Raw genomic sequence first — 12,683 nt, 5'->3', positions numbered from 1 at the left:
AAAAATATTAAGTTTTGTATACTGCAGAATCATCAACATCATTATATCTTATAGTTTTTTTTCTACTTTCTATGTCATGAGAATATCTTTAACAATAATTTTGTCATTTTTGACATAGTTTATAGAGCAAAAGGTAAGAACTAGGTGTTTTATAAAACTCATACAAATTAATTCGATGTCAGTCTTATTCCTATACATGTTGAAATGTTTCTTTCCTGTATGTCAGAAGTCTTGCTCATGTGTTCATGTGTGTATATGTTTGTGTTTTTTTAGTGATAGTGTTCTGACTCAAAATAACTAAAGGAGAAATAGAAATGCATAGGCCCATATATCCAAGCTGTGTCAAATGGAGGGGTTCACCTATGATGCAGAAATGTCTATAACCAGAAATTTTAGTGCCTTCAGGAAGAGCTGTGATTAATGGCATGAAATCATTTTTCATTACCACTGAGTATTTCTTTTAGTTAAATAGGAAGCCACAGTACTAGGTACTCAAATATTAGAATGCTCACCATCTGATAGGAGCATGGTATCTCTGGTCCAAGGTAAAAATAAATCTTGGAAGGCAAAAATCATAATAATTGGGGAAGTAAAGTGGAAAGTACCCTAGATAATCAATAAGGGAAGAAGTTCATTTTAGGAAAGTAGAGGTTTACAAAAACTTTGCAAGTCAGAACAAAGATCAGAAAGTTGAATTTCAGAAGGGCCAGAATCCTATAAAAACTATGCATCTAAGTGGAGTGCATTCTTCTCAGAAAGATATCCAGAAATTGCTGACAAAACTTAGTTCTGTACTCTCCTAACAACAATGCATATCTGATCCATTAGAAGTCTTTATTAGAATATTTGTGTTACCAGTTTTTCTTCTGGTTACAGGGGTAGTCAACCTTTTTATACCTACCGCCCACTTTTGTATCTCTGTTAGTAGTAAAATTTTCTAACCACCCACCGGTTCCACAGTAATGGTGATTTATAAAGTAGGGAAGTAACTTTACATTATAAAATTTATAAAGCAGATTTACAGCAAGTTAAAGCATATAATAATAATTACTTACCAAGTACTTTCTGTCGGATTTTCACTAAGTTTGGCAGAATAAATCTTTATAAAACAACTTATGATAGTTAAATCTTTCTTTTTATTTGTACTTTGGTTGCTCCGCTACCACCCACCATGAAAGCTGGAATGCCCACTAGTGGGCGGTAGGGACCAGGTTGACTATCTGGTATCTCAGCTCACTTATATGTGATGCTAGCATTTCATTAAGCAACCAAACAATTGTGGTACTCTCAGCTTTCAAGCTTATACATTAAAGTAAAAATTTACACAGAGTGTACTCACACCTAATAAGTTTGATCAAATCCCAAATTGTATTCTTCTTCCTTGGTTTAATATCCTTGGAATCTACCTCTTCACAAACTCCAAAGGTTTCTGTCAATACATATTGAAAGAATCTAGCAGTTTATTTTGTGTACATGTACCTCTTCCTGGAACAGACTTTAATTTGTCTTTCTGAGTTGCTAGGATATGACACTAAATATAGATCTGTAAGTACTGAGAGTGAGTTGCATGAGTCCTGAGAGGAATCACCTTTCCTTGCAATGAAAGTCACTCAAATGAAATCTTTATGGGATCTTCAGGAAGTGGAGGCAGTGGCAGAAAGTATGTTTATCAGGGCAAGATTGGCTCAATGGGATCTTTGACTGAAAGATATTCATATTATTGAGAATCTAAACAAATGTCTCATGTCAATTCTTAGAGAGCTATTCTTTTCCAAGCAGAGTCTTAACAGTAAGGATAAACATTTAGTGAGATTATGAGTTCAACCTAAATTTTACTTCAGCAACCCATAGAATCAAAACTGATTTCTCGTTTTTAGTAATATTTGTCTGCAATTCCATGAATGAAGAGGGAAACCGCACAAATGCTTTAGTTTGGGCTATAGCTTCACCTGAGAATTTAAACATTGGACTCAAAATTTTCTATAAGCCCTTCATGACAACATGATTCTGCCATTCCATAGCTATAGTCCTTTATACTCATGTTTTCCATACCAAAGTTTCATTTTAGCAGTAGCATGGTCATTCAAATTCTGTTTTAATTACCACATAATTTCAAATACTAACCAATGTGAATTTGTAAATTTAAAGGGTTTTTTTTATTTTTATTTTTTTGGCTACTACATACTTGAATCCTATGTATATTGGTAATGAGCTCATTACTGCTTTCAAATCTAATTAAATCAGAAAAACAACCCCAGATTCTCATATTTGGAGTTGTTTCTATAGAATCACTACTGGTAATAGATGTTGTTTTGTTGAGATTTAGTCTGGAAAATGAAATTGCTATAGGTATATAAAATGAAATAAAATTTAATACAATGTATTAGAAACTTGCACAATACTTTGAACCCTTAAGGAGCAAACATCAGCAAGGCCATTTGCAAAAAAAAATTTTCTGGATGTGTTGAGATGATGGAAAAGTTGTCACTAACAGACCTATATTTCATCAACAATAAAGTAATAATTAGCTCTCAGAAGAATATCAAAACCTTCTTTAAAACATCCAGAATCCACCCATGTTTATAGCTGCCAACTTCTCTTTTTCTTCCATTCTCCACAAATGATCCCATGGTCTCTCATGGTTAAATTTATCTAGAACTCAAGTCACTGAAAGGTGTGGGAAATATAGCTTCAAGGTTTTACATCCTTAAAACTCAGGAGTGATCTAAGAAGGATAGAATTGTCTTGAATATGAACAAATAACACCTGTATTATCTGGCACGTCATAAAAATAGGAGCAGAAATTATTATTAATGGTGTAATATTAAAAGTCTTCAAGTTCAACAAAATGAGGATGCAAGTTACCACCTCTCCCACTCAAAAATTTACTAAAGTTTTAGCTAGAAGAAAAAGGAAGGTAAAATACCTTAAAAGTAATGAAAGAAATAAAAACATGCTATTAGTAAACTATATAATTGTCTATATAAAAATCCCACAGATCCTATAGTTAAATTCTTAGAATTACTTGGAGTCCTTAGCAAGATTCAAGATAAAATATAAATATAGACTGCATTTTCTTTTACTCACAAAAAATGTAGTTTATAAATATAGTGTAATTAATAATACTACTTATAAGACCATCAAAAATTTAAAGTAGAAAAAATTTAGCAAAAATATTCAAGATATTCATGAAAACTAAAACTTTATCAAAAGATATTAAAAGTCATCTAAATAAATAAAGACATAAATATATTTATATTTAAATATAAGTTATTAAAAATATAAATTCTTTCCAAACCCTGATGAAAATATATTTGCACCTTGGTCAATTAATTAGAAGATTTAAATAGGCCCTGGCCGGTTGGCTCAGCGGTAGAGCGTTGGCCTCACGTGCAGGGGACCCGGATTCGATTCCCGGCCAGGGCACATAGGAGAAGCGCCCATTTGCTTCTCCACCCCCCCCCTTTCTCTCTGTCTCTCTCTTCCCCTCCCGCAGCCAAGGCTCCATTGGAGCAAAGATGGCCCAGGCACTGGGGATAGCTCCTTGGCCTCTGCCCCAGGCGCTAGAGTGGCTCTGGTTGCGGCAGAGCGATGCCTCGGAGGGGCAGAGCATCGCCCCTTGGTGGGCAGAGCTTCACCCCTGGTGGGCGTGCCGGGTGGATCCCAGTCAGGCGCATGCGGGAGTCTGTCTGACTGTCTCTCCCCGTTTACAGCTGAAAAAAAAACAAAACAAAACAAAAACTGAGTGAAGAATCCAGAGAAACACTCAGATAATATGGAAGCTTAGTCTGACCAGGTGGTGGCACAGTGGGTAGAGTGTCGGACTGGGATGCGGAGGACACAGATTCGAGACCCCAAGGTCACCAGCTGAGCGCAGGCTCATCTGGTTTAAGCAAAGCTCACCAGCTTGGACCCAAGGTCACTGGCTCGAGCAAGGGGTTTCTCGGTCTGCTGAAGGCCCACGGTTAAGGCACATATGAAAAAGAGATCAATTAACAACTAAGATGTCGCAACGACAAACTGATGATTGATGCTTCTTATCTCTCTCCGTTCCTGTCTGTCTATCTCTATCTATCCCTCTCTCTGTCTCTGTAAATAAATAAATAATAATAAAATATATATATATATATATATTTGCTTAACTTATGAGAGATTGGGGAGGACACACTAGTGAGGTATAAAATGAACAAAACAAGCCTGGCCCATTTGTCTTTCCAAAGGATAAAAGTAAAAATAGGCCCTGTGGTATGGGGCATTCTAAAATGCCTCCAAGATTCTTACCATTTGTTGCATATTCCTTGTATAATATCTCCTTAAAGTATAGCTAAATATGTGGATGTGGTGGGATATTTATCTATTTTCATATTACATTACATCTTATCAAAAAGGATTGTACACATATAACAAATGTCTTCAATCAGCTGAATTTGAGTTAATGAAAAGACAGATTATCTTGGGTGGGCACAGCCTAATCAGGTGACCCATTAAAGACATTTGGAGCAGTAGCAGATACTCTCCTGTTTCCTTAAAGAGTAGGTGCTATGTTGATATCAGTCCCTAGCCAACAATTAGCTGAAAACTGATACTTCAGGTATACAGCCTCAAGGAAATGAATTTTACCAACAGACAGTGAGTTTGGAAATGATACTGAGCTCCAAATGAGAATATAGCCCTATTAACACCTTGAAATTACCTTGTAAGACCCTGAATAGGAAACCCAACTATACTAATGCCTAGATTTCTGACCTACAGACACAGTGAGGTAATTAATAAACACCATTTTAAACCACAGAGCTTTGACAATTTGTTATGCAGCAATAGAAAATTGCTGATCCTGACTTCTATCATATATAAAATTAATTCTAGTTGGATTAAATATCTACATGTGAAAGAAACTAGTAAGAGACTAGTTTCTTTAAAATACATTAAAACTAGTAAGAAACTATTCTTTAAAATACATTAAAAAAGAAAAAAATGGAATTATTTATATTGAATATATTAAAACCATAAAGACTTTTTATTTGCAGACATAATTCAGGGAATGAAAAATAATTTATAAAAGTGAATATCATAGAAATATAAATAATACCTATAATTGACAAAGGATTAGTATCTAGAAGTTCTTTTTTTACATATTGTAGTCAAAAAGTAAAATAAAATCACACAATAGGAAAACAGGCAAAGAGATGAATAGGCGTTATACAAAAGTAGATACACAAATAGCTAATAAACATAAGGCAAGATGCTCAACTTCATTAATAAGGGATATAAAATAGTCTCCCTTATTTACGGTTTTGCTTTTTGTGTGTTCAGTTACCCTCAGTTAACCAGAGTCCAAGAGTATTAAATGGAAAATTTCAGAAATAAGCAATTCATCAGTTTTACATCTCATGCTATCCTTTTCCATTCTACCCAGGATGTAATTCATCCCTTAGTCCAATGTCTCCACACTGAATAAACTACCCATACGTTAGTCACTGAGTGGTCACCTCGGTTATCAGATCGGTTAGAGACAGAGAGAGACCTATTAACTTTTACTACAGACTATTGTTATAACTGTTTTTCATATTAGTTATTGTTATAAATCTCTTACTGTACCTAATTTATAAATTAAAGTTTATCACATATATGTCTGAATAGGAAAAAACATAGTATATTTGATATTCGGTGCTCTCCACAGTTTCAAGCATCTACTGAGAGTCTCAGAATGCATTCCTCTGGATAGGGGGACTAGTGTGCACAAACAAAAACAAAGTCAAGGCCTACAAGTAGTAAGGGTTGACAAAATATTAAAAGCAAATTGGACACAAATACACTGGCTGGTAGAGTATAAATTGGTAGGGCCCCTATGGGAAAAACACAAAACATGTTTTTACTTCCTAGATTTAAAAAAGCACATTTCCTATGGTCCAATGATTCCATCTCAATTTAAATACCATAAAGAACTTCTTATACCTGTTCATGGCAAGACATAAGATTTTGAGAGCTGTGCTGTGATACTTCGTTTCTTACATATGTTTTATAAGCCTCACTTTGTGTCTCTTTGAGAATTTATAAAAATATTCTTTAATTATTCTTAAGTGATATCTTTTTATTTTTTTTTTGTATTTTTCCAAAGTGAGAAGCAGGGGAGCAGTAGACAGACAGAATCCTGAATGCACTGGACTAGGATATACCCCACATGCCCACAGGGGGCAATGCTCGGCTCATCTGGGGCTTTGCTCCGCTGCAACCCAAACCATTCTAGTGCCCGAGGTGGAGGGCATGGAGCCATCCTCAGCACCTGGGCCAACTTTGGAGCCTTGGCTGCAGGAGGGGAAGAGAGAGACAGAGAGAAAAGAGAGAGGAAAGGGTAGAGAATCAGATGGGCACTTCTCCTGTGTGCCCTGGTTGGAATGGAACCTGGGACTTCCACATGCCACGCCAACGCTCTACCACTGAGCCAACCTGCCAAGGTCTTAAATGGTATCTTTCATTGTGTTTTCTCCAGACCAATCTCAGTGGTCAGAAAGCAGTCTAAGATATTAGAATAAAGATTAGAAAGAGTATTTTTAAACCTAGTATGTGTTGTTCCTTCTTCAAGTCCAGGAATGGGTAAAAAATAGCTCTAGAAACCACCCTTGCTAGGTTAAAAGTGAAAGTGAAAGAAGGGATAAAAACTTTAAGAGCACAAAATCCTCCAGTAATTCAGAAAATAAATATGCATGTCATAATGATTCACACTACATATAATACATTGATTTAATTAATGGTATGGGGGAAGGAGTAAAGATGAACAAGTACATGGTGATGAAAATTATTTGACTTTGGGTGATGAGTATACAACATAATAACCAGTTCAAATGCTTTAGAAATGTTTACCTGAAACCTATGTACTCTTATTGTTCAATGTCACCCTGCTGAATTTAATTTTCTAAATCAAATTTAAAAAAGGAAAAAATTAATTGGTATGCCTGACTGAATGTCTTGGCTGATGGTGAAGCTATGTAGTTTCTCAGCAAGACAGATGATATGATCAGTTCTTAGTATAAACTATGAATATAGTAGAATAGAATGACGGCAAAAGTGCTTCACATATCTGTCACTATTTTATTTATGTGCTTGTTTAAGTTAATCCAAAATTTTGACTGAAAGCATTCTACCAGTTAATGTTAAATTAGATACCTACATAAATGCACAATTCATAATGTTCATAAAAATAATCCAATTACTCAAAAAAATAAATAAAACACTTCTTAGTCATCCATTCTCTTTAAACCCTAATAGGTATGTACATTTTGATATATAGTACTATTTTTTTTTTAAAAAGTAATAGATGCAACAGGGAGTTACACACGGCTCTCTGCCTCATATTGCTATTCAGTATAGATTGAAGACATCAGACTAAAACCAAATCAATAAAAGTGATTTTTGCCTGCGAACAATACCAGAAGATTAGATACCATCTTATTGCTGATTTATAGTTTACATAAAAAAATGAAATTAAATTATGTAGAAGAGAAATGGCAGTACTTCAAATGGTATTCTTCAAATATCGCAACTCTCATAATTTATGACTTTGAAATGTATTTTTATGAGTACAGATCATTTATCTCAGAAATGTTTAAAAATAAATGGAGATTAGGTTAATATTTTCCTTGTATGAGTGAGTGTCTGGTCTTTTACCTCATCAAGGAAATAAACTGATGGTCTAGGTGCAAATTGGGGAAAAATAACTCTCTTAAACATGGCCTTTATTGTGCTCTAGTGCACTGATGCATGTGGCCTAGAGCCCCCAGAATTCTGATTCACATTGGATTAGACATGATCTTTTCTTTAAAACTGTGCATTTCATGGCTGTAAGCAATGTGAATTTACCACATATCATAGATGCTCTTCAAGAATGTCACTCAGAAACCAGAATCCTTGCATTCTTCTCTATCCATCCAATTTTTTTTTTTGTTATGGTCCCAGGAAGGCTTTAAGAACCATCTCTGGTCTGCAGGAACCAAGAAGGAAAGAATTAAAGGCCAAAGGCAGTTGGTGGCACCTGTAAGGTCTCCTATTTATTAAAAAATTCCCATAGTTTTCTAGAAACACATTAGCAGACTTACTACATTTTTTAAAAAAGCTTATGAATACACTTTATTTTTAGGAAGACTTTAAGATATAAAAAATAAGCACATAGTACAGAGTTTATATATACCCTCGTAAATAATTTCCCCCATTATCAATAACTTGCGTTGCTGTGGAATATCTGTTAGAGTTAATGATATAATATTGACACAACATTATTACTAAAATCCATACTATTCAATTGTTTTTTGTTTTGTAATAATGTCCTTTTTCTGTCTCAGAATTCCAACTATGATACCACAGTCCATTTTATGTCTTCTTAGGTTCATCTTGGTTGTAACAAGTCTATGGTTATTGGTGACCATAACAGTTTTAAGGATTATTAGCCTTATTTATAGTAGGATTGGAATTTGTGTGAGGTTTTTTCTCATCTTCAGGCTGAAGTTATGAGCTTTTGGGATCATAAGATTAAGATGCCATTTTTATCACATGAATTATGACTGCTGATAGTGAACATAATCACCTGGTTAAAGTAGTGTTTACTGGATTTTTTTAATGTAAAGTTTCTTTTTTTTTTTGTATTTTTCTGAAGTGAGAAGTGGGGAGGCAGACAGACAGACTCCTGCATGCGTCTGACTGGGATCCACCTGGCATGCCCACCAGGAGGCAATGCTCTGCCCATCTAGACTGCTGCTCCATTGCAACCGGAGCCATTCTAGCACCCGAGGTGGAGACGATGGAACCATCCTTAGTGCTCGGGCCAACCCTGCTCAAATGGAGCCTTGGCTGCGGGAGGAAAAGAGAAAGACAGAGAGGAAGCAGAAGGGGGAGGGGGGAGAAGCTTCTCCTGTGTACCCTGGTCGGGAATCAAACCAAGGATTTCCATATGCTGGGCTGATGCTCTACCACTGAGCCAACTGGCCAGGGCCTAAAGTTTCTCTTTTATTTACCCTTTCCATATTATATTCTAGAAGTAAGACACACAGCTCATATTTATGCAAAGGTGAGTTGTGATCTTTCTCTTTTAGAAGGAGTATCTAATTAATCTATTTGGAATTATCTTGTACAGGAAATTTGTCTCATCTCTCCAGCTACCCAAATATTAATTTATTTGAGCAGTTATTCATATTATCATGAACTTAAAATTTTATTTTATTCTTGGAATTCAAGTTGTTTTATAATCCAGTGCTACTTTATTTATTTTGTTGCTCAAATTATTCCTGTTTTGGACATTGGTAGTTCTTTCAGTTGGGTTCTGTACTCTTTTGACAAACCTCCATCATCTTTTTTTAACATTTTCTATTTCCTGGCATTACATAATGCTTCAGGCTTATATAGGATATCTCTTGCTTTAGTCTTACAATCAGTCATTTATCAAGGAGTTTTGGTCCCTTTTACTAGAGAATGGTATTAGAAACCAAGATATGGGTGTTAGGTGTGCCTGTTGTCACTGAGGGGTCATTTATTTTAGGATTGTTCTTCTGTCCCAGAAAAAAAAAGTATATGTGTTCATATTAACACAAAAAAATGTATATGTATATACAGATATCTATCTATTCATATGTTTTATATATATATATATAACCATCTAGATCAATATATATAGTAAAATATGAGCTCTTCCTGAAACTTTAATTCCTTACCACATGAATCATTTTACCCTCTTCATTTGTTTACCTGCTTATTTCCACTCCAGCAGTTAGGATCCTAGCTCCTGTCATCAGGCCATCTATTTATTCAACCATTTAATTGCACCATACATGTGTGGCTATACCAACATTTCAAACCATATTCACATGTTAAACACTGTGTCAACTAGAAGGCAGTGTTTATGTGTAATTTCTTTTATCTTTATTCCTTACAGATTTCATTTGTTTTAAAAGTTAGACTATTACCTATTCCCTAACCACTTCAGTAAGTTTTTTTCTTCCATATATTGGCATGCAGGTAGATTGTCTTGTCATAATCTACATTTTCCCCCCAAACTTCTAAATGATTTTTTTAAAAGTTACATACCTTGAAAGTTCACTTTTTGTGTTGGAAACTTCTACAAGTTTTGATAAATGCCAAATGTCATGTTTCCACCATTTCAGTATCATACAGAATAGTTTCACCCATAAAAAAACCCTTCTGCCCTCTGTTTAATGCCTCCTGTCATCCTAAAACACTGACAATAATGATCTTTTAATGGTTTCCAGAGATTCGCTTTTCTCAGATGTCATATGACTGCAATCATTGAGTATGTAGCCTTTTCAGACTGGCTTCTTTCACTTAGCAATATGCATTCAAGGTTTGTCCATGTCCTTTTGTGGCCACATAGTTGTTTCTTTTTATCACTGAAAAGTCTTTTATTGTATGAATTTATCACAGCTTGTTTATCCAATTGCCTATTGAAAAACATCTTACTTTCTTCCAATTCTTGATAATTACAAATAAAATTACTTTTTATTTTATATAACTAAAAAATACAGGTTATTTTATGGACATACTTTTTCAAGTGAATTGAGTAAATACCTAGCAGTATGATTATAGAATCATATGATAAGATTATGTTTAGTTTACGCCTACCTTCCAAAGTGGCTATACCATTCTGCATTTCTACCAGTGATGAATGCCAGTTTCTGTTGCTCTACATCCTCATCATATATGTCCTAATTCTATATAGTTTTGAGGCTTACTTTGTCTCTTCAGACTGTGTTTTGTCTTGTCCTTTGACATACTTTGTAATTTTTTTGTTCAAAGATGAATGAGCATGGTGTGTCATGTAAAAAGGAAATGAAGTAAATAGTCCCTTAATATAAGGTTTACATAAATCTGCCTAGATGCTATACTGCTTAATATTCACTGTAGCTGTTGATGCCAGAAGCTTTAGTTTCCTCAAATGTCTTTTTTGTTTTGTTTATTTCCTTTTTAAATACTTTTGTCTTTGATTTTTCCTAACTACTCCTTAAATAGCGTCTGTGCCTTGCATCTCTTTTAGTTGTAATCCACTGTTATTATATTGCAGCACTGTTATTTGGCAGCAAGACATGAGGAGAGGAAGCATTTTGTAATATTATGATTAAATCTCAGTCTTTTAGTGGGTGTGAGTCCCTGGGCTCTGCCCTTCAGAAGTGTTTCTTATGTTTCTCCATCCCTTAAGTGAAACAAGATCCTGAATTTGGCTATTTGCCCTTTTTCCAAGATGAAAACAACAAAACAAAACAAAAAAAGCCTCTGTTAGGGTTGTTCCTTGGAGAGCAAGGTTTATTTATGAAGATGAAAGCTATGATAAAATTTTTAAATGGTTACTTACTGTTCCTACTGAGAAGAGGAGGGGATTTTTTTTTTCAAATCTTTAACACGAGAACCTGGTGGATTCTTGGAAGTAAAACACATGAATATGTAGGTCCCAGGTAATTTCTTACTTTCAAGTTGGTCCACTCTCAACCTCGAGTGATTCACCAGCATTCCCATTTTCGTGTTCTTACCAGTCTGTGGCCCTGGAAGCTTCTGCTTCAGGCTAGCTGATCTCAGTTGCAATTCCCTGTATTTGCCATTCTCCAGATTTTTGGGTGGCAATTTTCTAAGTAATGTCAAATCTCTGATGAGTTACAAGTAAATCATTAATTTTTAGTGGTTTTTTTTCCAGCTTTTTGTTGTAAAAATTAGTGTAACAACTTCAGAGAGCTCTAATGTTAGAGCTAAAATTGGATATTTGTTCACTTTTATTTGGTAGAACGGTGTTACATTGCTACTCCTGGCTATGTATATTACTAAAGTTAGAGATCTATTATTTAATGCTAAAGAGAAGGTAAATATTGAGTACCCTGATGATACCAATAATTACATTTACATTTACTGAAATTAAAATACTTCAAAGAGAAAAAGTTTTCATTCTGTTCAATTACACTGTCTTATAAAGAGTAAGGTCTTTAAAGCTATTTTATGATCTGAAATATTTCCATTTAATTCAGTTTCATAAAATTATATATTCTTTCAAGGTTCAAATCTTAGTTATGACATTTAAAGTCTATGTAAATATTATTTGAATTTAGGGTTCTGATAAAGTTGCTGAAAATCTGATGATATTTATCTTTGGTTAAAAATCTGGAAATAGGAGAATGATTTAAAAATATATTACATATATATGGAAGAGTGAGGGAGAAGGATAGTTGTTGCCAAAGCATCAATAAATTTTATACTCACATTAATTTTTAGTGTGCATTTTTAAATTCATACATTAGTGAATCAGCCATTCCTGCTTATCATCACAATCTGGTGAGGGTTCATTTTATCCTGCTCTATCTATTTTATTGACCTTATAATATTTTTTCTTTATACAACAGAGGAAGCTACAGATAAACACAATATAAACTTAGACTAAATCTTAAGGTTAGCAATTGTGTACACTTTTTAAGACAATTTATTTAATCTCTTATACATAAAGCAAGAAGCTAAACCTAGATAGAGTTTTGCTTTGAATCAACCTAGGAAGTTTTCAGCTTGCAAAGCTTATAATTTAGAATTCTGAAAGCTCCTTCTGCATTCTTTCTGCATATTAACATTTACTAATACATTCAATTGTATAAATTGCAGAAAATAAATATTGTTAATTTAAAATGAGGTAAGGAACATGATATGTGACT

The 12,683-nt window shown here is 34.3% G+C and overlaps 1 non-coding gene across 1 annotated transcript; it reads left to right on the top strand.

Moving 5' to 3' along the window:
- The first annotated feature begins 3,350 nt into the window (after window positions 1-3,350).
- On the top strand, window positions 3,351-3,426 carry TRNAV-CAC (transfer RNA valine (anticodon CAC)). The gene has a single exon. It is a non-coding gene; the product is annotated as a tRNA-Val (tRNA).
- The last annotated feature ends 9,257 nt before the right edge of the window (window positions 3,427-12,683 follow it).

This window comes from Saccopteryx leptura, chromosome 3 (assembly GCF_036850995.1).
Source record: "Saccopteryx leptura isolate mSacLep1 chromosome 3, mSacLep1_pri_phased_curated, whole genome shotgun sequence".
In the NCBI taxonomy this organism is placed as follows: domain Eukaryota; kingdom Metazoa; phylum Chordata; class Mammalia; order Chiroptera; family Emballonuridae; genus Saccopteryx; species Saccopteryx leptura.
This window is presented reverse-complemented; position numbering and strand designations above follow the sequence as displayed.